The sequence below is a fragment of the Lolium perenne genome, chromosome 5 (assembly GCF_019359855.2).
Source record: "Lolium perenne isolate Kyuss_39 chromosome 5, Kyuss_2.0, whole genome shotgun sequence".
In the NCBI taxonomy this organism is placed as follows: domain Eukaryota; kingdom Viridiplantae; phylum Streptophyta; class Magnoliopsida; order Poales; family Poaceae; genus Lolium; species Lolium perenne.
Genome location: NC_067248.2, coordinates 12937163 through 12962755, shown reverse-complemented (window position 1 = coordinate 12962755; position 25593 = coordinate 12937163). Strand labels below are relative to the sequence as shown.

General features: G+C 48.5%; 1 long non-coding RNA gene across 1 annotated transcript; it reads left to right on the top strand.

Moving 5' to 3' along the window:
• The first annotated feature begins 23921 nt into the window (after nucleotides 1-23921).
• LOC127304564 (uncharacterized) lies at nucleotides 23922-25421 on the top strand. Its single transcript, XR_007853439.2, has 3 exons — nucleotides 23922-24028; nucleotides 24124-24183; nucleotides 24257-25421. It is a non-coding gene; the product is annotated as an uncharacterized lncRNA (long non-coding RNA).
• The last annotated feature ends 172 nt before the right edge of the window (nucleotides 25422-25593 follow it).

The following is a 25593-nucleotide window of genomic DNA, read 5'->3' as shown; positions in this document are numbered from 1 at the left end:
CTCCCAGGAATTTATGTCTTTCTTTGTGGTTTGCGCTGCGGGTGCGATGGTTTTAGTGGGTGTCTGCTTGTTGAGGCAGTAATGCTCAATCTCCTCCCCTTTAGCAATCTTGTTTTTCAACAATCATGCATGCTCAATGTGAGCTCCTCTAGCCCCGACAATGTGCCGCCGTGAGTCTAGGGTGAGAAAACAGAGTTCAGTTTAGCTAACAGGGTATCTATTCATCACTATGTTCTACTCAGAATTGCTAAACCAGTAACGACTCGATTTCTCTCTATCTTCCTCGATCAACCAAGTAGTAGTGCTCCAATGAGATCTCTAAATGCCATTTCACCAATCATATATTAATATCATAAGTAATCATAGAAACTAATTAGCAGAATGTCATGGTTCTCATACAGATTAGCATTGTAATCGCAGACTCATGATCCATACTCAAATCATAGTCTATCTGCACCATGCTCCTGCTTCTCACGTCGCGACCTGGGAATTGGCTTTGGAGGAAACATCAGTTCAGGGAGAGGAATTAGGGGAGCGACATGATTAATACTACGTAATACGTAGTGCGTGGGAAAGTCAAACATAGAAGGTTTTCCGCGACATAATTGCAACGCACAATCCTCAGTACAATCCTCAATATCGTGGAGATCCACAAGCAAGAATAATTTTGGCAACCAAGATGTAATTTCTTGGGCAGGCTCGATTGGTTTTAGGAACAAAGATTTGATAGGATAGCATCTCCAGTCTCAAAAGGAGATTTTGGTATGTAATTTTCCGATTTGATAACGACACTAGTGGAGAAGTGGCCTTTGGACCCAAGCAAATGACCCACTGCTGAACCAAACCGGGTCCAATGCCCCCATTGGACCCGGTTCGTTTCTGCCCAGGACGACCCCACCCGCTGGCGCATGTCCTGTAGCGGCCTTTGGACCCGGTTTGTATGACAAACCGGGTCCAAAGGTCCACCCGCAGGGCGCGCCAGGCCGTGTCAGCCTGGGGAACCCTTTAGTCCCGGTTTGTATGACAAACCGGGTCCAAAGGCCCCCTCTGGCTATATAACCTTGCCCCTGCCCAAGTGTGAGCCACACTTAGCCATTTTTTCACTATCTTCACAAGAGGGTGTATTGCTCTCCTCTCTTCTTCACATGCACAAGAGGTGTTTGATGAAATGCTTAAGAGGATTTGCCACTTGAGTTTACACAAATCAAGCCACACTTAACTTGCTTTTTTCTTCTTCATCGAGGTTAACAACTTTATCCTTTTCATCTGCAATTGATAAAATGCATGTGTATATATACATCGTGATGTTCTGTAATGGTTTTGATCAGCTTAATTATATCATGCAGATGAATCGGCAATGGATGTACATTGACCGACGGTTTGACGAGTTCACTGCGGGCCTGGATAATTTTATGGCCGTGGCGGAGGCAAACAAACATGGTGGCTTCATGTATTGTCCATGTGTGGACTGCAAGAATACCGTAAATTACGCTCGCTCGAGTCTCATTCACAGCCACCTTCTGCGATCCGGTTTCATGCCCAGTTACTATTGTTGGACCAAGCACGGAGAAATAGGGGTTATGATGGAAGACAATGACGAAGAGGAAGAGGATGATGACGGTTATCCCAATTTCCCTGAATACGATGATACTGCAGAAGGCAATGAAGACAATGAAGTAGAAGATCAAGAGGCACCAGATGAGCCTGCTGATGATGATCTTGGCCGGGCCATTGCTGATGCAAGGAGAGAATGTGAAACTGAAAAGGAAAGGTTGGCCTTCGACAAGATGATAGAAGATCACAACAAATTGTTATACCCAACTTGCGAAGATGGCCATAAAAAGCTAGGAAGCACACTGGAATTGTTGCAATGGAAGGCAGAGAACGGTGTCACTGACTCAGGATTTGGAAAGTTGCTGACAATAATTAAGAGGAAGCTTCCAAGGGGTAACGAATTGCCCGCCAGTACGTACGAAGCGAAGAAGATTGTCTGCCCTCTAGGATTAGATGTGCAAAAGATACATGCATGCATTAATGACTGCATCCTCTACCGCGATGAGTACGAGAATTTGGATGCATGTCCGGTGTGCACTGCATTGCGGTATAAGATCAGACGAGATGACCCTGGTGATGTTGAGGGCGAGCGCCCCAGGAAGAGGGTTCCTGCCAAGGTTATGTGGTATGCTCCTATAATACCACGGCTGAAACGCTTGTTCAGAAATAAAGAGCATGCTAGGTTGTTGCGATGGCACAAAGAAGACCGTAAGAAAGACGTGATGTTGAGGCACCCTGCTGATGGCTCCCAATGGAGAAAAATCGATAGAGAGTTCCCAAACTTTGCACAGGATGCAAGGAACTTACGGTTTGGTCTCGATGCAGATGGCATGAATCCTTTTGGAGAGCAGAGCTGCAGCCATAGCACCTGGCTTTGTGACTCTTTGTATATAAAACCTACCTCCTTGGTTGTGCATGAAGCGGAAGTTCATTATGATGCCAGTGCTCATACAAGGCCCGAAGCAACCCGGGAACGACATTGATGTGTACCTGAAGCCATTAGTCGAAGAACTTCTACAGCTGTGGTCCCTAGCAGGTGTACGTGTGTGGGACGAGCACAAGCAGGAGGAATTTGACCTAAGAGCGATGCTTTTCGTAACCATCAATGACTGGCCTGCTCTTGGTAACATTTCGTGACAGTCAAACAAGGGATACAATGCATGCACACACCGTTTACATGAGCTCGAAGGTGATTATTTGGAAAAAGGTCGAAGGTCGTGTACACGGGGCATCGTCGATTTCTTAGGCTTACCCATCCCGTAAGAAAGAAAGGCAAGCATTACAACGGTGAGGCTGATCACCGGAGGAAGCCTCCCCATCGTGATGGTGTTGATATATTTGGTATGGTCAAGGATCTAGATGTAATATTTGGAAAGGGTCTGGCGGACGGTCTGTTCCGAATGACGATGCCGGACACGCGCCCATGTGGAAGAAGAAATCTATATTTTGGGATCTACCCTATTGGGAAGTCTTAGAGGTCCGCTCTTCAATCGATGTGATGCACGTGACGAAGAATCTTTGCGTGAACTTGCTAGGCTTTCTGGGTGTACGGAAGACAAAAGATACACCAGAAGCACGGGAGGACCAGCAACGTTGGAAAGACCCCAAAAAGCTGCATGAGAGAGTTAAAGGACGTCATTTATCCAGCTACGCTCTTACAAAAGCAGAGAAGGAAATATTTTTTGAATGTCTTAGCAGTATCAAGGTCCCGTCGCTTCTCCTCCAATATAAAGGGAATAATAAATATGGAGAAGAAAACATTCCAGAACTTGAAGTCTCATGACTGTCACGTGATAATGACACAGTTGCTTCCGATTGCATTGAGGGGGCTTCTACCGGAAAATGTTCGACTGCCCATTGTGAAGCTATGTGCATTCCTCAATGCAATTTCTCGAAGGTAATAAATCCAGAAATTCTACCGAGGTGGCAGCATGATGTGGTCCCATGTCTCGTTAGTTTTGAGCTGGTGTTCCCACCATCCTTCTTCAATATTATGACACATCTCCTCGTTCACCTGGTCGATGAGATTTCCATTCTCGGTCTGTGTTTCTACACAATATGTTCCCCTTCGAGAGGTTCATGGGAGTCTTGAAGAAATATGTTCATAACCGTGCTAGGCCGAAGGAAGCATCTCCAAGGGCTATGGAACAGAGGAGGTCATTGAATTCTGTGTTGACTTTATTCTGACCTTAAGCCGATTGGTGTTCTGAATCGCGGCATGAAGGGAGACTAAGTGGAAAAGGCACGCTAGGAAGGAAATCAATGATATGTAGGGACGGGATTTCTTTGACTCAAGCACACTACACGGTCCTACAAAGTTCCACATTGGTGGCTCCGTATATCGGTGACCACAAGAACTTTCTACGCTCCCGAGAACCCGGGCGGTCGAACGATTGGATTAGACGTGAACACATGTCGACTTTCGGCGGTTGGTTGCAAAAACATCTCTGAATAACGAACATATTGAAGATCAGTTGTACTTGCTGGCCCAGACACCATCTTCGATCGTAGTGACTTTCCAAGGGTACGAGATAAATGGGAATACATTTTACACGATCGCCCAAGATAAAAAGAGCACCAACCAAAACAGTGGTGTCCGCTTTGATGCAATAATGAATGAAGGCCCAAATGACACATATTATGGTTACATAGAGGATATATGGGAACTTGAGTATGGACCTTCTTTTAAGGTCCCTTTGTTTAGGTGCAAATGGGTCAACAAAACAGGAGGCGGGGTTCGGGTAGACAAGTTGTATGGAATGACAACGGTGGATCTCAACAATCTTGGGTATAGAGACGAACCATTCGTCCTAGCCAAGGATGTGGCCCAGGTTTTCTATGTGAAGGATATGTCTACCAAACCAAGAAAAAGGAAACATAAGGAAACAAATACATCAAACGATGAGCCAAAGCGCCACATAGTTCTTTATGGAAAAAGAAACATCGTGGGAGTGGAGGACAAGACAGACATGTCAGAAGATTATAATCAGTTTGATGAAATTCCACCCTTCAGAGTGAACATTGATCCAAGCATCAAGTTAAATGATGAAGATGCTCCATGGTTACGGCCGAAGAAGATTAATTAAATGATGAAGATGCTCCATCATCAAGTTAATTGAAGAATGTTCATGGCACAAATGAGTATCTCAACATGGCAATCAATTTCCCATTTATTTTTGTGTAATCATGTAGCGTATGTAAGATATTAAAAGTGGAGATGCGCCACGGGAGATTTCCCAACCCTTTCCCCAACACTGTTAGATGAGATGTAGTCGTTCAGGGGCTTGGCAAGGCGTATCGATGCTCTACATGCTTTATCTCATCGAGCAGTGCGTCCACCCATGCGTTCTTATCCTGCCGACATCTTTAGTCCCGGTTGTACCCACCAGCCGGGACTAAAGGTTACCCACACGTCCTTATCCCGCCGACAGGTTTTGTTAGATGACACAAAAGGATCTTTAGTCCCGGTTGTACCCACCAGCCGGGACTAAAGGTTACCCACACGTCCTTATCCCACCGACAGTTTTTGGCGCCACTGCGTTCCCGCCTATTTTTCTTCCCGCGCTTTCCACTGCTTCCCGCCTCCGTCCTCCCGCCATTTTTTCACTATATATATGTTGGCTTGGCCTCCATTTACATATCACATCTAGACTCATATCTGCAAACCTCATCACCAGGTCACATGGCTTCCATCGTATCTCTAACCCTCCGGGAGGCGGAGGCGCTTTGCGCGTCGAACTACCCCTGCCCGCCGGGCTACCGCGTCCCTACCGGCTGGTTGCTGAGCATCGGAGGGGTACCGGTCCCTCCTGTCCCTCTAGGTGTGGCGCGCGAGATGGCCATCACGAACCACTACTACTTCGAGCTCACGCCAGAGCAGCGGAGGAATCCCCAGTGGCATCCCGACTACAGCCCGACTTGGGAGAGCTTCTTCATCAATCGGCGTGAGAGGGCGCTCGCCAGGCACGAGGAGGGCGGCCCGCCTCCTTCGAACTTCAACGAGGCCGGCCGTCGGCTGTGGTGGCGCGACCGAACTCTCCAGGGCGTCATGGCCCACCGTGGCCCCGCCTGCGCTACCCTCAGTCCCAGCCCACGCGTGCTCTCCCGCCGAGGTTTGACTACCGCGACCCCGATGCCAGCGACGATGATGACGGCGACTACGACGACTACAGTGGCGAGTACTATAGGGCTAGGCACGAGTATGACTGAATGACTCGAACAGTCGAATCTGGCCATGTATCTTAATTAATTTTCAGTTGAGCTAGGCACGAGTACTATAGGGCTAGGCACGAGTACTATCTGGCCATGTATCTTAATTAATTTTCAGTTGAGTTCTGTACTTTAATTCCACATGTAATCTGGCGGGAAACTTTTCTCATCATCAGCCACAGTCTCAACGACTTCATTGAAAATACAATAAAATAGCTAACCAACTAGACTAGTCGATCTACTCGTCGTCGGAGGTTGTCTCGGTCCAAATGTCGTCCCACCGAGGGTCGTTGTCGGCGCGTCGTACGCGCGCGCCGCCAGCTCCGGGGTGTTGTACGTGCCGAGGGTGAGCCGGAAGCCACCGGCACGCATCTCGGCGTAGAACCTACCGTTCGGCCGCGCTCGGACGCCACGGAAACCGGACGAGCCGCGACGGCGCGGCGGCATCCCGGCGACGAATGAACGGAGGCGACGGCGACGTGTGGTTCCGCGCGCACGCGGCGCTTTATAGCACAGCGACGCGGCAAGTTTGGCGACAGGTGGCGCGGGGAAGCGGCGGGGCGTGGCACGTGGAAGCGGCGGCGACAGGTGGCGCGGGGAAGCGGCGGGGCGTGGCACGTGGAAGCGGCGGCGACAGGTGGCGCGGGGAAGCGGCGGGGCGTGGCACGTGGAAGCGGGATCTACACGTCGCACGGCGGTGGCGGCGGGGCGAGGCACGTGGAAGCGGCGGCGACACGTGGCACGGGGAAGGGACACGTGTGGCGGTGGCGGTGGTGGGCAGTACACGGCGGTGGCCCGTACATGGCGGTGACGGTGGTGGCCAGGCGGTGGCGGTGGCGGTGGTGGGCAGTACACGGCGGTGCCGACGGTGGCCAGTACACGGCGGTGGCGGTGGTGGGCAGGCGGTGGCGGCGACAGTGGCCACTACACGGCGGTGACGGTGGTGGCCAGGCGGTGGCGGTGGCGGTGGTGGGCAGTACACGGCGGTGCCGACGGTGGCCAGTACACGGCGGTGGCGGTGGTGGGCAGTACACGGCGGTGGCCCGTACATGGCGGTGGCGGCGGGGCGAGGCACGTGGAAGCGGCGGCGACACGTGGCACGGGGACGGGACACGTGTGGCGGTGGCGGTGGTGGGCAGTACACGGCGGTGGCCCGTACATGGCGGTGACGGTGGTGGCCAGGCGGTGGCGGTGGCGGTGGTGGGCAGTACACGGTGGTGGCCCGTACATGGCGGTGACGGTGGTGGGCAGGCGGTGGCGACAGTGGCCACTACACGGCGGTGACGGTGGTGGCCAGGCGGTGGCGGTGCGGTGGCTTTTTTTCATTTGAAATAAGGCGGGAATGAAATTTTTTAAAAAAATTGGCCTTTGGACCCGGTTTGTATTACAAACCGGGACTAAAGGCCTTTTTCTGTGCGCGCAAAACGCAACTAAAAAAGACCTTTAGTCCCGGTTTGTTTTACAAACCGGGTCCAAAGGGGGGTCTTTGGGCCCGGTTTGTAAAACGCACCGGGTCCAAAGGGGGGGGGCACTATAACTGTCGCCCCTTCGTCTCCGCGGAGATCAATCCCGCGGAGACGAAGGCAAACGACGCCGCCGAGGCTGCCGCCGTGCCGCGCCGCCGCCGTTCGCCTCCTCACCGCGCCGCCGCCGTCCGCCTCCTCTCCGCCGGCCGCCACCGCGCCGCCGTCCGCCTCCTCCACGCCGCGCCGCCCGCCTCCGTCTCCTCCACGCCGCGCCCGCGCCCGCCGCGCCGCGCCCGCGCCCGCCGCGCCGCGCCGCGCCGCCGCCGTCCGCCTCCTCTCCACCGCCGCCCGCCGCGCCGCCGTCGTCCGCCTCTCTCCACCGCCGCCGCCGTCCGCCTCCTCCACGCCGCGCCGCCCGCCTCCCCTCCGCCGGCCGCCACCGCGCGCCTCCTCCTCGGCAAAGGTGAGCCCGGCCCCCCGGCCACATCCCCTTTTTTTTTTTTTTTTTTTTTTTCATTTGTTTGATTATAGTGTAGTTAGTTTGTTAGAAAAATTAGTGTAGTTAGTTTGTTAGTAAAATTTAGTGAAAAAAAAAATAGTGTAGTTAGTGTGTTAGAAAAATTAGTGTAGTTAGTTTGTTAGTAAAATTTAGTGAAAAAAAAAATAGTGTAGTTAGTGTGTTAGAAAAATTAGTGTAGTTAATTAGTTTGTTAGTAAAATTAGTTAGAGAAAAGTTAGTGTTAGTAAAATTAGTGTTAGTAAAATTAGTTAGAGAAAAGTTAGAAAATTAGTTAGTTAGTGTTAGTAAAATTAGTTAGAAAAAAGTTAGTAAAATTAGTTAGGAAAAAGTTAGAAAAGTTAGAAAATAGATTCATTTGTGTCGGCGCCGCCCCCCGCGCGCGCCGACGACTTAGACCGTGGCGGTGCCGAGTCCGTAGCGGTGCCGCCGCGACATAGACTTAGGGTCGCGAAATAGAGAAAGAGCGAGCGAGGAGGAGCGCCGAGTCCGTGGCGGTGCCGGTACTGCCGGCGCCCCTGCCGACGCCCCCAAAACAGGGTCGTGGAGTTTTTTATTTAGCACAATATCATGTTTTTTATTTATATTAGTATACATATATGATTTGTTTTCGTAGCTACGATGCCGCGACAGCGACAGCCGGCGGGCCGTGGTCTGACTCTCACCGAGGAGATGGAGCAGATGGGGGAGGTCCGGGACTGGGCTCCGCCGGGGTGGCACTGGGAGGTCTTAGCTTCCGGGTCGCGCACCTTGGTGCGGAATCCGGGTCCCGTTGTCGACCCGGATATTCTTTGGTGGAGGTCTTATGGGCCACGGTCGTTTCAGAGGGAGCCGGCCCCGCCGGAGGAGGTAGCTCAGCGCATTGAAGCGGAGGACCAACACGTTCGCCGTTACATGTACGCGTTAGACAACATGTATAGGACCGGATGGAGCGTTATGCGGGGATCTCATGTTAGCTATGCTCCCGTTATTGTTCCGTGGCTTTGGGGGCACACCCAGCGCGGCTCAGGACCAGTCGGCGCCCTCTAGGACCCGGTCTGCGCGGTTGAGTGGTTGTAGTAGTGATTGATATGTATTAGGGTTAAATAAACATGAACCCGATCTATGTATGCATGTAATCGCAGATATCTGCTTTCAGCACTATATTATCGATCCTTAGTTAAGAACTACACATATGTAACTCCATTTTCAGTTTTCGCATTATCCTTAATTTGATCATATGATGGTTCCTATATATAGCTTGCAGGTCGTTGTAGAAAGCATGGAGAGAGATGAAATTCAAGAAAATTTCATGGAGGAACTCATAGCAAACGGTACTCTGGATGATCGCGACGACGACGTTATTCCAGATGATGGCGGTGACGATGTCACCGCAACTTATTTGAATGCCTCCGGTGAGGGAGCGGAGGATATTGAGGAAGAAGATCCTAGTGGCGCCGGTGAGGAACAAGATCATCATAATGGCTCCCGAACTGTAGTTATCACCGAGGTATATAAATTAATTAAGCCGTTGTTGATCGACTAGATGCATTAACTAATGAAATTGTACTGACTATGAACTATTTCTTTTTAGCCCTCCGGATCGAGCACTTCTTACGTAAAGTCGAGGAAGCGAGGCCGGCCAAAAAGTTGGATGACGGTGTTAGGCACGACATCACCCACATCGAGAATGATGGTAAACCGATTGCTCCAGAGAAAGGTGCAAAGGCATTTATAGCTCAATGCGGAGTGCTTGTTAGGGACCACGTCCCGATCACCGTTCGAGAATGGCACAAGCCGAAGGGACTAGTGCTGTCTGCAGAGGAAGAAGCTCAAGGTCTTTATATCGATGATGTAGCCAAAAACAGTATTATGAACAAGCTCATGGCACATTTCAACATAGTACCCGAAGAGGGGGGTGACGCTGAGAAGGCCAAGATGGAGCAGGCCCTCCGCGAGTTTGGCAAGAAGAAGATGGCCGAACTATTCAAGAGCCACAAGAAAAGATTGCGCCGCCTTATCAAGTTAAAGAAGACTCCGGACAGTGAGAAGGTAAAAAGTCACTGGGACGAATTCGTGAAGTACAAAGACGGAGTCTGACGAATTTTTGAGAAGGTCGGAAATAAATAAGGCAAATGCTGCGTTGAAGCTATATCACCAAATTCTGGGTCCAGGTGGATACAGGGCTAACCGTCCTAAGTGGGAGGCAGCTGAGGCGGAACTGACCAGTAAAGGGATCAGATTAGGGACACACGGTTGGATCGAACGGTGCAAGGAGTGGTTCTACGGGATTGGGGGAACGTTGGATCCAGAAACAGGGAAGTGCATCTATAAGAAAGCTCATCTGAAGGTTCCCATTGATGCCCTGGAAAAGGCACATAGGGACGTGGAGGCGGGGTTGTTCCAGCCCGAAAGAGAGAACGATGAGCTGACACGCGCCCTTGGGAACAAAGAACACGGCGGACGAACACGAGGCACAGCAGGCTCCGTTCCGTGGAAGTATGGCTTTCCTGCGGAAAGGAAGAGATTTCCCCGATAAAAGCCATGAGTGGAGGACGGCAAGGGAAACAGACCGCCTGGCTAACTTAGAGGAGGGTATGAGCACCATGCAAGCCCAATTAACCATGGTAACCCAAGTACTTACATCTCAGATGGCTCGGGGGCAGGCTGTAGATCCTGCACTGCTCAATGCCATCGCCCCGCTGCAATCTCAACCACACCGGAAAAGCAGCGTGGCTTCCTCTCAGCAGGTGGATAATGATGACCAGGTGGTCGAGCCTCCTCGCTACCCCCCCGTGGATGATCTCACTGAGAGCCGTCCTTGTGAGCTGCATGTTAAAGTTTTCAACCTATCCTTCAAGGCGGCGGTCGGCATCCTCTTACCTACAAGGTCTTACCATTGCCGTCCGGTCCAAGACGACTTTCTTGTTGTGATGGTGGATGAAGTGTTGAGAGAGTATGAGGGGTTGGTGCTTGAGCACCCTGCAGGTGAAGATGGGGAAATCAAAGACCGGGGAGAAGCCCGTAGAACCACCGTGCAATGGCGGAAGGAGAACATTGTGTTTCCAGGTGAGAAGCCAACAAGCAGGCCACCTCCGCCTCCTCCGCCACCTCAGTCTCCTCCGCGTGATGATTCTCCTCTGCGCGATGATGATTCCCCTATCCATGACCAGTCTCCTCCGCGTGAAAATACTCCGCCGCCTCCTCCTCCTCGTCAAGAGACTCCGCCGCTTCCACCTAAGCAAAAGAGGAAGCGGTCCGCGGCACCTCCTACAGCTCCGAAGAGATCATCAACTCCAATGAGGGAACAGACTCCAGAGTTGTTGCCACATGAGCGCCGAAGAGCAAAAGGCGTTTCTTGCAACTGCGCCGAAGAAGATGTTTATTCCACCGCAGACAGTGAAGCACTTTGCCGAGACGAGAATGAAGAGACCTGAGCTGAGAGCTGATTATGACCGCTCTCTTGGACAGTCCTCTAAAGCGATGAAAGTAGCGGTATAAAGTCGCCCAGCTTGGACAGCAGGACATTCAGGCCGCACCCCACTTCATCGTGGAGCCATATCATGATCCAGAGACGGCATCGATGATCGAACGGGCGGCTAGAGCTCAGGGAGCATCAGTTGAGTACGAAGATTACTATCCGACGGCTCAAATGGTAAACAAGTATAGATACGGATCTGATCTCGTCAAACCTGGCGAGCTCGCGCGTCTAGGGACTCAGATGCGAAGGTTGCATGACTGGTACCTGAAAGCCTGTCGAAGAGGTGATCGCTACCTCACGTTGTATCTTAGAGATGAGCATTACTTCCGGGGGGAAGACGAGATAAACATTGACGTAGAAGAACTGTTTCAGTTATTCAATCAAGACGCCCTCGACAAAGCTGTCATCAGTTGCTACTGCCTGTAAGTGATTTATTTGTGTAATTAAGTTTGTAGCTCATTCATTTGCACTAACAATTATCCTCATTATATTCTTTGTGTACGCTATACATTTAATTATGCAGAATGAAGAAGCTGGAATACAAAAGAGGCAAGCTCCTACCGCTGGGGTTCATAGACCCAAACACAGTTCATGAAGTTACGGTTCGAGACTTCGCCAAGGACACAGAGGACAACATCGTAATGTTTTTAGAGAAGCAAGCAGACAAAGAGGATATATTCTTTCCCTACAACTTCAAGTGAGTGTTATATATAACATACATTATGCTTGTGCACCTTCCACTTTATTCTCGTAATCATTGAGCTATGCTTGTGCAGTTTCCATTTTATTCTCCTAATCATTGATCTTCACCTTGGAGTCGTAAACGTCATGGACTCGAAACGTAAAGAATATGCGGAATGGGCGGACATGGCTGCCATCCTCCAGAGGTAGTTTCAATCAATTTCGTATTGGCATCTTCATCTGCTCTAATTCGAAGATATCATCAACTAATCAATTACTCATTTACTCATTATTTTTTGCCGGGCAGGGCTTGGAAACGGTTCATCAATACTGTTCCGGGTGAATGGAAACCGGAGCTTACATTTAGAGATTACCCTGTAAGTAGTACTATATATATAGCTATGTCCGTGAAACTTTATATATGATATTTACTTTCAATACGATGCTTGATTATTAGTTTGATCGAACTATTTTTTCGTAAAGTGTATGAGGCAGGAAAAAGGGAATAACTTATGTGGATACTACGTCTGCACCTTCATGCGTGACATGTCCTGTCCCAAGGGTGGGGATGCCCAAATACACCACACTCGTGTACGATAACAAATTTTCACAATTAATCTTAATTAGTACCATCTATTGTATTGAGTTCCATTCATATATTGATCTCCTTTTTTAAATATAGATGACACGCCTGCGGGACACTCTCATAACAGCGGATCAAATAAAAGCAATTCAAGAGGAAATCGCGGGATTCTTTATTACCGAGGTCCTTACCCCAGGTGGAGAGCACTATCGGAAGATCGTGACGTCGGACGATATTCGTTCAGGAAAAGTTGTATTGTAAATATGCATGCATTACGTGTACTGTGTTGACTATGTCGTGTACTGTTGACGATGTCTATATATATTCATGACGATTTTTTGTGGTTTCTTGAATGATATATATATGCATTGCTGAAACTCTGCCGCGGCAGAGAAACGCCCTGTTTCTCTGCCGCGGCAGAGAAACGCTGGTACAGCCTAAATCTGTGCCGCGGCAGAGAAATAGCAATTCTCTGCCGCGGCAGAGAAACATAGGCCCGGTTCGTACCACGAACCGGGACCAAAGCCCTTCCAGCGCGAGCTCCCTGGTCGCACCACGTGTTGAGGCCTTTAGGCCCGGTTTATCTTTGAACCGGGACTAAAGGGTACCCCCTTTAGTCCCGCCTTGTTGGTCCCGGTTCAAGAACCGGGTCTAAAGGCCCAAATGGACCGGGCCTATTGCCCCGTTTTCCACTAGTGCGACAGAAGAAACGTACCGTAAAAATCGGGCGGTGTAAGTGGATTCCATGTTGAGGGAATTTATCAAGGAAAGATGTGATGTCACAAATGATACCGTCCTCATTGGTTTCCATATTTTCTAGAAAATTGTTGTCTTATTATTGACTATGGCGATCTGGTGATTGACGCGAGATCCCGTGATTGATGTTCATGTCTTCATATTTTTGGGAGTGAACTGCGGTCGTGCCGCGTGACCATGGATGGCTGGATGGCAAACGGGAAACGTTTAGTAAGATTGAACGGTCAAGATGTCTCCAATATTTGACATCAAACATTTTTAACGACGTACAGACTGCAATATAATAGTAAAGATTCTTGGGCAGGCTCGATTGGTTTTAGGAACAAAGATTTGATAGGATAGCATCTCCAGTCTCAAAAGGAGATTTTGGTATGTAATTTTCCGATTTGATAACGACAGAAGAAACGTACCGTAAAAATCGGGCGGTGTAAGTGGATTCCATGTTGAGGGAATTTATCAAGGAAAGATGTGATGTCACAAATGATACCGTCCTCATTGGTTTCCATATTTTCTAGAAAATTGTTGTCTTATTATTGACTATGGCGATCTGGTGATTGACGCGAGATCCCGTGATTGATGTTCATGTCTTCATATTTTTGGGAGTGAACTGCGGTCGTGCCGCGTGACCATGGATGGCTGGATGGCAAACGGGAGACGTTTAGTAAGATTGAACGGTCAAGATGTCTCCAATATTTGACATCAAACATTTTTAACGACGTACAGACTGCAATATAATAGTAAAGATTCTTGGGCAGGCTCGATTGGTTTTAGGAACAAAGATTTGATAGGATAGCATCTCCAGTCTCAAAAGGAGATTTTGGTATGTAATTTTCCGATTTGATAACGACAGAAGAAACGTACCGTAAAAATCGGGCGGTGTAAGTGGATTCCATGTTGAGGGAATTTATCAAGGAAAGATGTGATGTCACAAATGATACCGTCCTCATTGGTTTCCATATTTTCTAGAAAATTGTTGTCTTATTATTGACTATGGCGATCTGGTGATTGACGCGAGATCCCGTGATTGATGTTCATGTCTTCATATTTTTGGGAGTGAACTGCGGTCGTGCCGCGTGACCATGGATGGCTGGATGACAAACGGGAGACGTTTAGTAAGATTGAACGGTCAAGATGTCTCCAATATTTGACATCAAACATTTTTAACGACGTACAGACTGCAATATAATAGTAAAGACTATGACCTAAAAGTCTATTACTCGGTGAGAAATATATGTTTCCAATCGTTCCTATTTTGCATCACTACAAAATTTTATCAACTAGAGTACTGATTTTTTTTTCATTTGAGAACTGGTGTATGGAGTTTTGAACTGGTCATATCATAGCCATATAATTTTCTAAAAAAAAGCATACTCTTGATATTCCGTTAGTCATTGGCTTTCTGGAAAATTAGTTAACGTTATATACCACACAAAATAACAGCAGAACCCTGTTACATGTTCAGTATATCATGCCGCAGAAGAACATCGTGGGCATAGATACTCTGTTGTCCAGCGCAAGTTCAGTCACGAGGAAACAAACTCTCTATTCAGAAAGAGCTGACGGGATAACAATAGCATATGCAAATGGCACACAATGGAGCACAAACAAAGAACAACATAGACCAGCGTGCCAATCTTTGGAACGGTATAACTACTATACTAAATCTTAACAAGCATCTTTTTTCTCCTAATTTCGGATTTTTTTGGGATTATTGTTGGGCTGACACGTATGGTTTAGATAGTTTAATTACCGCAAGTGTTTTCCCGTGTGTACTTTTGGTGCTCTGTACCATTTTTAAAGAGGCTGAGAAACAGTTTTCCTCATCCTTTCGTGCGTGGCTGTAGCCTTTCTGTAGATAGTCAAAGCGGTGCCCTATAGATAGTCAAAGCGGTTGCATCAGTTCCCGAGCGGACCAGCCAGTTTGTCCCCCATCTTTTCCACTCTTGCCTCTCATTTTCTCATTTCCCATCCATGGCCGCCACGGTGGCCTGCTCCCCTCCCTCCCCTGGCCACAGCCAGCGCCGCCGCACGCCGAGCCGCACCCTCCTCCTCTCTATTCCCCAACACTAGGCGGTGGCGCCATGGCATCGGGGCGGGGCGCGCGCCGATCGACGTGCGACACAACCTTGGGAGGCAGTTGGGTGGCGGCGACGTCATCGGTGTGGAGGCGGTCCAGCAAGCAGGGAGAGGGGCACGCCTTCTCTATTCCCCATTAGCAGGTGGATGCGCCATGGCATCGGGTGGGGCGCGCGCCGATCTGCGTGCGGCGCGACCTCGGGAGGCAGCTGGGTGGCGGCGACGCCTCCGGCACGGAGGCGGGCTGGCAAGCAGGGAGAGTGAGAGGTCGGATACAGCCACCTCGACCACGAGTTCATCCACGACGGGCGACGAATCACCGGCGGCTAGATGCGTCATCGGGCAGGTACGGCGCGTGACCGCGCCTTCCTCTGCATCCCCTTTCTTTCTCCAGCCTCACTTCCTCTCTCTCTCTCTCTCTGTCAATGAGCGTAGTGGCTGGGCAGGGGAGAGTGCCGACCTTCGTTCGCGCGTCATCGGCTACATGGCTACCTCTGGCTGCCGGCACGTCGCTGCCAGCTTCGAGCGGTACAAGGAGCGATGGGAGTCCAGGTGACAAGAGCAGCATCGCGCAGGCTAACCACCGGCATCCAGTCCTGACGAGAACAAAAGGTAAGTCAGTCCTCACAGCTGAATTTTCGTTTCCTAATTTCCTTCTGGGTTTGTCTCTAGATTTGTTTCTTGAGCTATGTCAGTGTTCATGTACTCCACATCTGCATGTTTGGAGGTGTCTAAATTTGATGCCCCATGTTATGTAAATTTGTGATAAGATCTACAAAACAGCAGCAGAATAATTGACTGCTCCACTATCCAAATAAATCGTCTTTCATTTATAATTTTTCAGTGTTGACGTGCCCTGTAACATAATTGTATCTTCCATGCAGGCATAATTGTGAATTTTACAGGGGAGTCAAGCATATCAGATGCATGTTTACATGCATGGATTCTATACGATGCCGCTGGTAGTTGAGTCACTCCTGGATGTTTTGAAGCCTTCTGAGAAACCTCAGCATACTATGGCACGATAGCTTCCATTGATTTTACTACTTTTCCTATTTGGTAAAGTCAATGTTATGTGTTCACCATGTATGTCCTGCTGAATGATGCTTCCCTGTGTTATTTCAGTTTGCCAGCTACTTTCATCAAGCCATTCTAGCAATGGCGTTGTTAGTAGTAGTAGCCCACAGCCACCAGAAATATGGAAAGTAGAGTTAGTAGCCATTTACAGCCAAACTAATGACAAATTGTGGAGACACATGATTGTATCTCAACATAGTGTTACGGGTAATGATAAGCTATGTGCATGAATTTCGATTTATCAACTCATGGGTAGTATATTTTGGACCCTGCTACGCAAAAATGAGCTCACATACATGTCTGGAAAGAAGGCACGCTAGAAAGTATTTCTATCTTTTAGATCGAATTATTATTGTCTTGGCCTGACGGCCGATAAGCTCTGTGCAGGACTTCTGGTTTTTCCATTCATGGGTAGTAATATATTAGACCCTGTTCTACCAAAGTGAGCTCTTGGTTTTGGATTTTATTAAAATTTAATGGTGCTTACCTTCCTGTTGGTAATTTTTTGGCAAGCAAAATTCTCACTCACACCCGTTGGATGTATGATTCAATTCGTGTTTTTTCAGCTTGACCTTACCTGTGCATATCTCAAACAAGTGAGTCAAGACTCTCATATATGAAATTGTGCGTGTGTGTGACAGATTATATTCATCCGAATGTCAAATTTAGGTTTTTAATCTCAAGTATACAGTATTGTACACGTTAAGCGCCATGCCAATGGTTCTGATATATCTATTGTTGTGCATCCGGCTAACTAATAATGTTGTATTTTTTTATGTTCAGGATACATCTCGCACGGAGGAGATCAAAAGGTCCAGGTCATTGTCTTGCTATGTATGTGTGGCTTATGCTGAAACTTTTTCTCATAACGATTGTTGGGGGTGTGAACTTATTAGTGGTTTATGTTGGAAGCTAGCGAGTTCTGCGATAATTTTTCTGAACTGGTGTCTTTTGGCTGAAGTAATTCCAATGCGAGAACTGAGCTAAACTTCCTGTTGTACTCATTGGCATCAGAGCCGTGTTACAGAAACTGAGTCATCATCACATCATTTCCAGGATGGATGTAGGTACTTATTCTTCAGAACTATTTGATTTCCATTGAGTAGTCAAAGTCTTCTCTCTTCATTTTTTCAAAGGAAGCTAAATAGAAAGCTGCATCACTATTTATCGTATGGCTATTTATTTCCCGAGAAAACGAAAGGATAGGTGATAATTCACTTGGGGCATTACAACATTGTTACAATGTGTTCTTTTTCCTTGCAAGTAATTGATATTACAGTGTCAACCTTGATCCATTTACTACTTAACACTGCTATTAACTAACTATAATTTTTAGAAAACTTCTCTCTTTGTTTGGAGTATAGTTGCCCGTTTTGATGAGTTATACAAGAGAGTGTGAGTTATGTTCGTCTTTGCATTTTTTATTAGTTACCACTACTGAATTGAACAACAAACGCTACTACAAATTTAGGGGAAAGGTTATTTGAAAACTTAGTGTGCACCTATGTGTTTTGCCCCTTCACCCCTTTTAGTTATTTATTGGCAATAAGAGTTTATAAAAATGGTTGTTCGAACATCTGCAAGCATAAAGAAAATATTATAATAAGTTTGCCACCATTGTACCTAGGTTCTTTCGAATTGTTGTGTTGAAGCATGAACTCTCAATGTAAATGTAATCATGCATACTCTACACCATGATTACATTTATTTGTAAAATATGCTGATTTATGACCATTTATTAAATAATATACAGTTCAAGCTAGGTCTGTTTATTATACTTTTCCAGACTGTGAACAAATTTATACATCTACAGATTTTAGATGGTTGTTTCCCTGATCGAGCTCTGCTCTTTTTTCCTGCGTATTTGCTTTGCTGAAACAACTTCCTAGGTGGACAATTGTAATCAGTTCTGTTACCTTCATTGTGTCAGAAATTAAGTGCTTAGATCCATTAAAATGACATAGTAATCACTAAGATATACTCAATGTTGTGAATAATTTATTTTGAATAGCAACGTATGATGTTCATATTGCAAACAGGAATTAGAATTTAGCATTTACTTGCATTTATGTTTCTCCGCATCTGTGGTTTCAGAGAAGCAAACTAACTGACCTACTTTAGGACCAAGGAGTGAAAAGAAATCTTCTATGGGGGATATACTTATGTTTCTTCCAGTTTTATATGGGTGTTGTTGACATGTTCTCTCCTTAGTTTTTTTATTCTGCATCTCCCTGCTTATTTGCTATAGAGATGGCATGCTGCAATATATATGTTGTCTTTTGGTTTCCTGATAGAGGTCATGGAGAAGCTCGCTTACTGTTTGCTAGCATAAATGAAACACAAGAAGACATTACAAGGAGCAATACATTAAAATATTCTTATAAGCACTTTTGGTGTGTGGGGCTGTTAAATTATTTTACAGGGACGTTGTAGGCTGGTGATTCTACAAGCATGAAATGCAATCCAATGTAAAATACACATGAAATCATAGAATACCTGTAAGAACATACGCTTTAAGTAGAGTACAAGTGTGTTCTAATGGCATAACATATTCTTCAGTTGTCCTTACATGAATATTAGCAGCATTTTTTTTGCACGAATACATGCATTAGAGATATATAAAAAGAAACAACTCCTTTCTAATGATAATGCATAGCCATATATGTGTCTCTGAAGGTAGTTTTGAAAGTGGAGAAGTCTATGCTCATCATCGTCCTTTTTGATTTATGCTACCGTCAATAGTTATTGTGGTTTTATTAGTAATGAGATGGACATGGAATAAAATATATAGTTGAATTTGATTGTTTCTGGTTCTTATGCCTATCTCCCTTCTTCAACTAATACGTAAGAGTGTCTTATATATCCACTTCCTTATGTAGGAGCTTGAGAAATGCAGTAGACTTGAAAACGTTGCTGAAATTTTGAAGGACGTTCAAGTGGGTTTGCTTAAGAGTGTTTCTGCAGTATGTTTCACTTCCTTCATGACTTCTGTAGTCAAAATGTCCTCTAATGGGAAAATAGGAACCACTAATGATAATTAAGTTGTAGATGCAACGATGTTTTACCATTCAGGTTTACAAAGTTGAACCTATAAAGAAACTAGAGTAATGATATATACCGATGAGCTCCTGTCGTCGTGGTGAACAAACAGATGCCATGGGATGGCTTAAGTTGGGGCCTGATGTGCGCAAGGCGATCCGGAGGAGGGGAAGGTTGAGAGAGAAAGCAGAAAAGCTCAAGGGACAAGCCCAACACACTATATGTATTAGGAGATGAACAGAGAGCTGCAGAACTTGGCCTCTGGCCAGAGGTTGAAGACGTACGGCACAACTAGCCTAGCCCCTTGTAACTACTCAAAGGATCGATCGTCCCGCACAAGGGTGCCCCTCCTCTCCTTATATAGTGGAGAGTAGGCTTACAAGGGAAGGAACCCAAGGGGTATCTTTGATGATCTAAGCTCCTTTATAAATCTTCTTTGGCTCCAGGGGTGACGCTTCCTCCTGCATCGACGGTCTGGTGACCTCGTCCGGTACCTTTTACGTCATCTTCTTCTTTGGCCTCAGGGCTTCGATTAAAGCTGAATTGCTTAGCTCCTCACGTCCTTTGGTCCCTGAGGAAATCTTTGACCAGGGTGCCGACATGCTACTGTTGAGGCTATGCCGGATCCCGGGTAATATGACCGGTATAAATCGGACTCTTGTTCTTTTTATCCTGAGACTTTAGTTAACCTCGGTGTTCCTCCGGCTTAGTTATCACCGGTTATACTTTTAAACCAAGTTTTGATAATCCGGATTATCCTTTAATCTGGTTTATAAACACCTTATCATGGCATATTTGCCATAGTCTTGACCTACCGGGGGTCATCCCCCCGACAGTAGTCCCCGAAGCTGGTGTGGTCCGGATGATCCATCCGACGGGCCGCACCAGGTTCCCTGATAACGCATATCGGATTAATCATTCCGGTTTCAACTTAAAACAAACCGGCAACTTGCCGGACTCATCTTAGCTGTCTAGTTAAACCGAACTCTCCAAAATCTTTCCGGCCTCTTTTCGGCGGTTCCTTCGCCTCTACGCTTCCTCGGCGAAGTCGAGAATATCTCGGTATACATGCCTTTCAGAGACATGCGCACTGTTTCTGACGCCGCAGTGGTCAGCGAGGGTCAAATCCCTCGTTTCCCGTGAGCAGTTATGGCGCCGCATGGGATCCGTGTAACCCTCCATATGGCCTCTAAAGTGGCGCGTGTACCCTTGCTCCATGTGGCAGCCCGGCCGCCGAAGCGACGTGGGCCGAGCGGTTTTTGGCCCACTAACTCCCTCTTCCTATTTAAGGGGCGACGGTTCGCACCCTTTTCCATCTCCTTCCTCATTCTCGTCTTCGTCGCCTCGGAGCTCTCTGTGAACCACCGCGCGCTCTTCTCCGCCACCGTTCTCACCTGAGCCCGTTTTCTCCGGCGGACGCAACACCGCCATCGAGGAGAACCTTCGCCGCCCGTCTGTGGTTAGTATGGACCATCTCAATGTCTCCTTTCTCTTCGTGTTCTTCGCGTTCATCACCGCAGCCGCTAGATCTTGAGCATTTATTTACGCATTTCTTTCTTCTTTTTCCTCTGTCCTTAGATCTTTTCAAACGCATAGAGTTGGGGGAATTAGTTTGTAGCTGGTTCCGGCTCTGCCATACCGTCCCATGGCCTCGGAAGAAATAGAACTCGAGGTTTCTGGCGAACCGGAGGTCAGCGGAGAGCAGGAAGAGGCCGGAGAGCCAGAGGTTGCCGGGGAGCAGGAAGATGCCGGAGAGCAAGAGGTCGGCCCCAGCTCCGCGGCTTATTCCCGAGGCCGATGGGAGGGCTCAGATGTTTCTGAAGCTGAAATAGAATGGTTATACCGGTCCAGGCGTATACCGGAAGGCGTAGTATGCCGGATCCCGGGTGATGAAAGGGAACCGAAGGTCGAACCCGGCGAAGTGGTGGTGTTTACCGCCCACTTCGAGCGTGGATTGGGATTGCCGGTTTCTGACTTTTTCCGGCGTTTCCTCAACTTCTATGAACTGCAACCTCAGCATCTTCCCGGCAATGCCGTCTTTTATCTCTCTTCCTTCGTGGCTTTCTGCGAAGGGTACGTCGGCCTCTGGCCTACCATCGAGACCTTCGCCCGTTTATACAATCTCCGGATCAATTCAATCCAAGATCCGGATCTACCGCTTCCCAAGCCCATAGTTCAATGTGGGGCCTGCATAATCTGCCCCCGCCAGAAGAGCCCGTTCTTCAAGCTATCCGGCTTAGAATCCTGCCGGAAGTGGCAGCGGACATTTTTCTATGTCAAGAACTCCGGAGCCACCGATCTTATCAACCTGCCGGCTTACATTCCCGGCGAACCCTCCAGAGTTAACTGGCTTTTCAATCCAAAGCAATCCCACCCTGAGACAAACCGGATCATTCGGTTTATCGGGAAGCTTCGCGAGTTTAATGAGATTACACCAGACGATATCGTGCGCACCTTCATCGCGCGCCAGGTTCTCCCCCTCCAGCGTCGTGCTCACAAAATCTGCCAGATGAGTGGGTGCTTTGACCCCACCCGGATCTCTACCTTCAAGCTCTCTAAAGCTGATGTGGTTGCCAAGGCCAAGCTCATCTCCAAGACAAAAATGCTGGTTGACTGGGAATGGGGTTTGGAACCTCACTCTCGCAAAGACCCGCCAGCACCCCAAGTAAGTTCTTGGGGACTCCGGAATAACTTTTCCGGAATGTTAAATTTCATTATCTCTAACTCATATGTCTTATCTTATGCATTCAGAACTTCAGCCGTTGGAGACGCGAGGAGCCGGCTGAGTTCATAGCAAACCGCGCCGAGGAGGACGAGGAGGATCCGGATTCTATCCAGAACACCCCGGTGCACGAGATGGATGCCACCCATAACACGGGCTCTGGTAAGCCCTCAGCACCCTCTTCATCAAGAACTCGAGCCGATGATACCGGCAGCGAGGAAGATGACTGTGTTATCCTTGAGGTATTTGACCCCATTCCCATCTCCTACGCGTTCTTAGCGATGTCGGTTTCAGCTGATCCGGATCGCCAGGTGCTGGAGAACATGGTGCATCTCTCTACCAATCCTGGGGCACCTCCGGCCTCTCGCACCCGGAAGACCCCTGGAACTGATGCTGGTTCTGGTGCTGCTCCACCCACCAAGCGGCGGAAGACACCTGGTGCGGGTCCAACGCGGGATAGGAAGCGGACCAAGGCCATTCCCACCTCGTCCGGGTAAGTCATGATAATGTTCTTTTCCGGTTTAAACTTTTTCTTCCCATATCTTTTGCAGCTAACATATTTTCTACTCTGCTTTCAGGGCTCCGCTTGAGCTTAACTGCAGCGCCCCCGGCAGGACCCGGCTTCCTCCCCAGAATACCGACCAACCTCGTGACAATGCCGAGGAAGAAGAAGAAGCTCCCCTCCTGGTGCCTAGTCCTTCTAAGGACAAGCGCCGCACCTCTCGCGCAAGTCCGGCACACTCTGGTGCTGGCAAAACTCCTTCCCCTTCTCGGGGGCCCACTACAAGTGAGGGGAACACGGCCCCTAGAACAGAAGATCACCGTGCTGAGGGGGACTTTACTTCGCCTCCTGAACCAGAAGAAAACCCCGGAGCCCGCAACATGGGCGCCGGCTCAGATCAAACCGGGCAGTCGAAACCTTTTGTGGTTCCGCCCGTCCCTTACAAAACTCCTGAAGTACCACCAGTTTTACCTAAGAAAACTTCATCCTCTGCGCCGCCGGAAGGTTCCAAACCGGCCTCTCCCACCAAAGGTTCTCCTGCACCCCCGCCGGTATCCTCCAAGAACAAGCCTCCAACCGCTCCCGCTGCCGGTGGCAAGAAACACTCCTCCCGGAAGAGCACTGCAATCACCTCAGAGCAGCTCTCCGGCGCACTCCAGGCCGGCATGGCTCAGCCAACCGGCTCCCGGGCTCTTACCCTGCACACCAGCCGAGTCGCGGCCTCTATCAGCGACAAGATATCTGCGCAAGCTGGCCGGATTATCGAGCTCAACCGGGGCGAAGCGACCTTGGGCTCGCTCCAGAGGTATGCCGACGAGTGGAACATCTCCGATATCACTGAAGTAACATCTGGCTTGGGCAAGGATGGGCTGCCTCTGGTGGATCCTCACGGCCCCCGGAACACTATTCAACACATGCAGCGGCTCAAACGGTGCATGCGAGACTTCGATACCGCCTGGTACGACATTGACAAGAACGTATCGGTAAGTTTCTCTTTCGGATTTGAACTTTAGCATTATTCCGACCTGCCATTAACTTAGACATTACACCTATATCCTCATAGTCCCCGAGTTTCGGGTTAAGTATGCAATACTTAGCGTGAAACTGCTCAAAAACCGGCATACATAGTCCCCGAGTTTCGGGTTAAGTATGCTATACATAGCGTGAAACTGCTCAAAACCCGGCATACATAGTCCCCGAGTTTCGGGTTAAGTATGCTATACTTAGCGTGAAACTACTCAAAAACCAGCATACATTATACCTCCACTTAATCCTTGCAGGGCGTGCTGGAATCTCGCAAGAAACTGTTCGAGCAGCTGCTGTGGCAGCACCGCGGGCTTTCTGACGCGCATGCAGCACTTCAGCTCACGCACAGCCAGTGCCAAGGTTTGTTTCTTGTTTGTGTTTCTCTTTTCTGACCGGATTCTTCTATACCGGTTTTGCCATTATACATTTTTCTCACCCGGTTTCCTTTTGTGCAGCCGCGCTACCGGAACCTTCCCAGCTGGATGAGCTTGTAAGCCGCATTGCTGCCCTCCAAGGTTTGTTCCGTTGTGCTTTGTGTTTGCACTTCTCATTTTTTACCTTGCTAACTTCTGTTATTCCGGTTTCCAGGAGAGAAGGAGAAGCTTTCCCTCTAGCACCAGAATGAATTGCAGGCTCAGAAAAATGAGACCGCCCGGCTCAAGGAAGAGCTGATCCAGCTCGGGCTGCGACATGATAGCGCCCTGAAAGAGGTCGTCCAGGCCGGAAAAGCCGAGGTGGAGGAAGCTAAAACTGCTTTGATTGAGCTGCATGAGCAGGAGGTGAGGGAAGTCCAGGACCGGTTGCACAAGGACATTGAAGAAGAAAGGGATCTGCGGGAGCTGGAGAGGCAGCGGAACAACTAGCTGCAGCTAGTCCAGATTTCGTATGGCAAGATCATCAAGGACCTGGATGATAAGATCCGGAGTAAGCATCCCCTTTCTTATCTGTAGTTCTTCCTATCTTGCCGGTTTGTTCTTATAACGGTTTCTTTTGTTCATTTCTGCAGCCGTCTTCCCTGAGTCACAGGCACGTGCTGAAGCGGCCGTTGCTAAGGTCAGGGTCGAGGATCCGGCTTCTGATGCCGCCCCCTAGACCACAGAGGAACATGTTACCGCTCTCTCTACTCGCGTGACTCATATGACCAAGCTTGCTAAGCTCCCAGATGCCGCAATTCAAGCCTTCAAGTGGCTCTGGCCTGGTGAAACATTTCCGGACCGTATTGATGCCCTCTGTGCCCGGCTTAATGAGTGTGGTGCCCGGCTTCATGAATGGCGGCGTTCTGCCGCACGTTCTGGTGCAGACACCGCTCTGCGGTTTGTTTGCTCCTGGTATGAAGACCTGGACTTGGATGCTCTGGCTATGCTACGCTTTGGTGCTCCTACTGACACCGATCCGGTTCTTACCGCCAAGCGCCGCGAGCGAGCTTACCAAGTGGCCCATTATGCCTCCGTGAGCACTTTCATACCGGCGCCGGAAGATTTTGAAGATGCTGAAAGTGATGATGAAGTTGAAGAAACCGCTGAAGATGCCACTGCCAATGCTGAACCAGCTGCGTCTGGCCAAGCTCCAGAAAGCTCTTCGCCGGAGTATGCATGATAAACTTTGGTCCTATCCTCAAAAACAATTCGTGAAATGCCCGGTATGCCGGGTTTGATGATGTAATATACACTTTAAGTCCTTTCGGTCCGTTGAACTTATTAGGTCTGGTATGTTTGAACTTATTAGGTTCGGTTTGTCTGAACTTGTTATGTCAAGTACTCCGGGTTCGATCCCGAGTTCAATTTAGTGTTTGCTTAGCTTTTTGACTTTGGCTCTGTCTACCTCTTTTGGGTGTTTTGACGTATGAGGTCCAAAGTCTTTTTGCCAAACACACAATCTCTTGAACTTTAGAGAAAAAACTTCGAGTAACTCGAAAATTTTGCAAA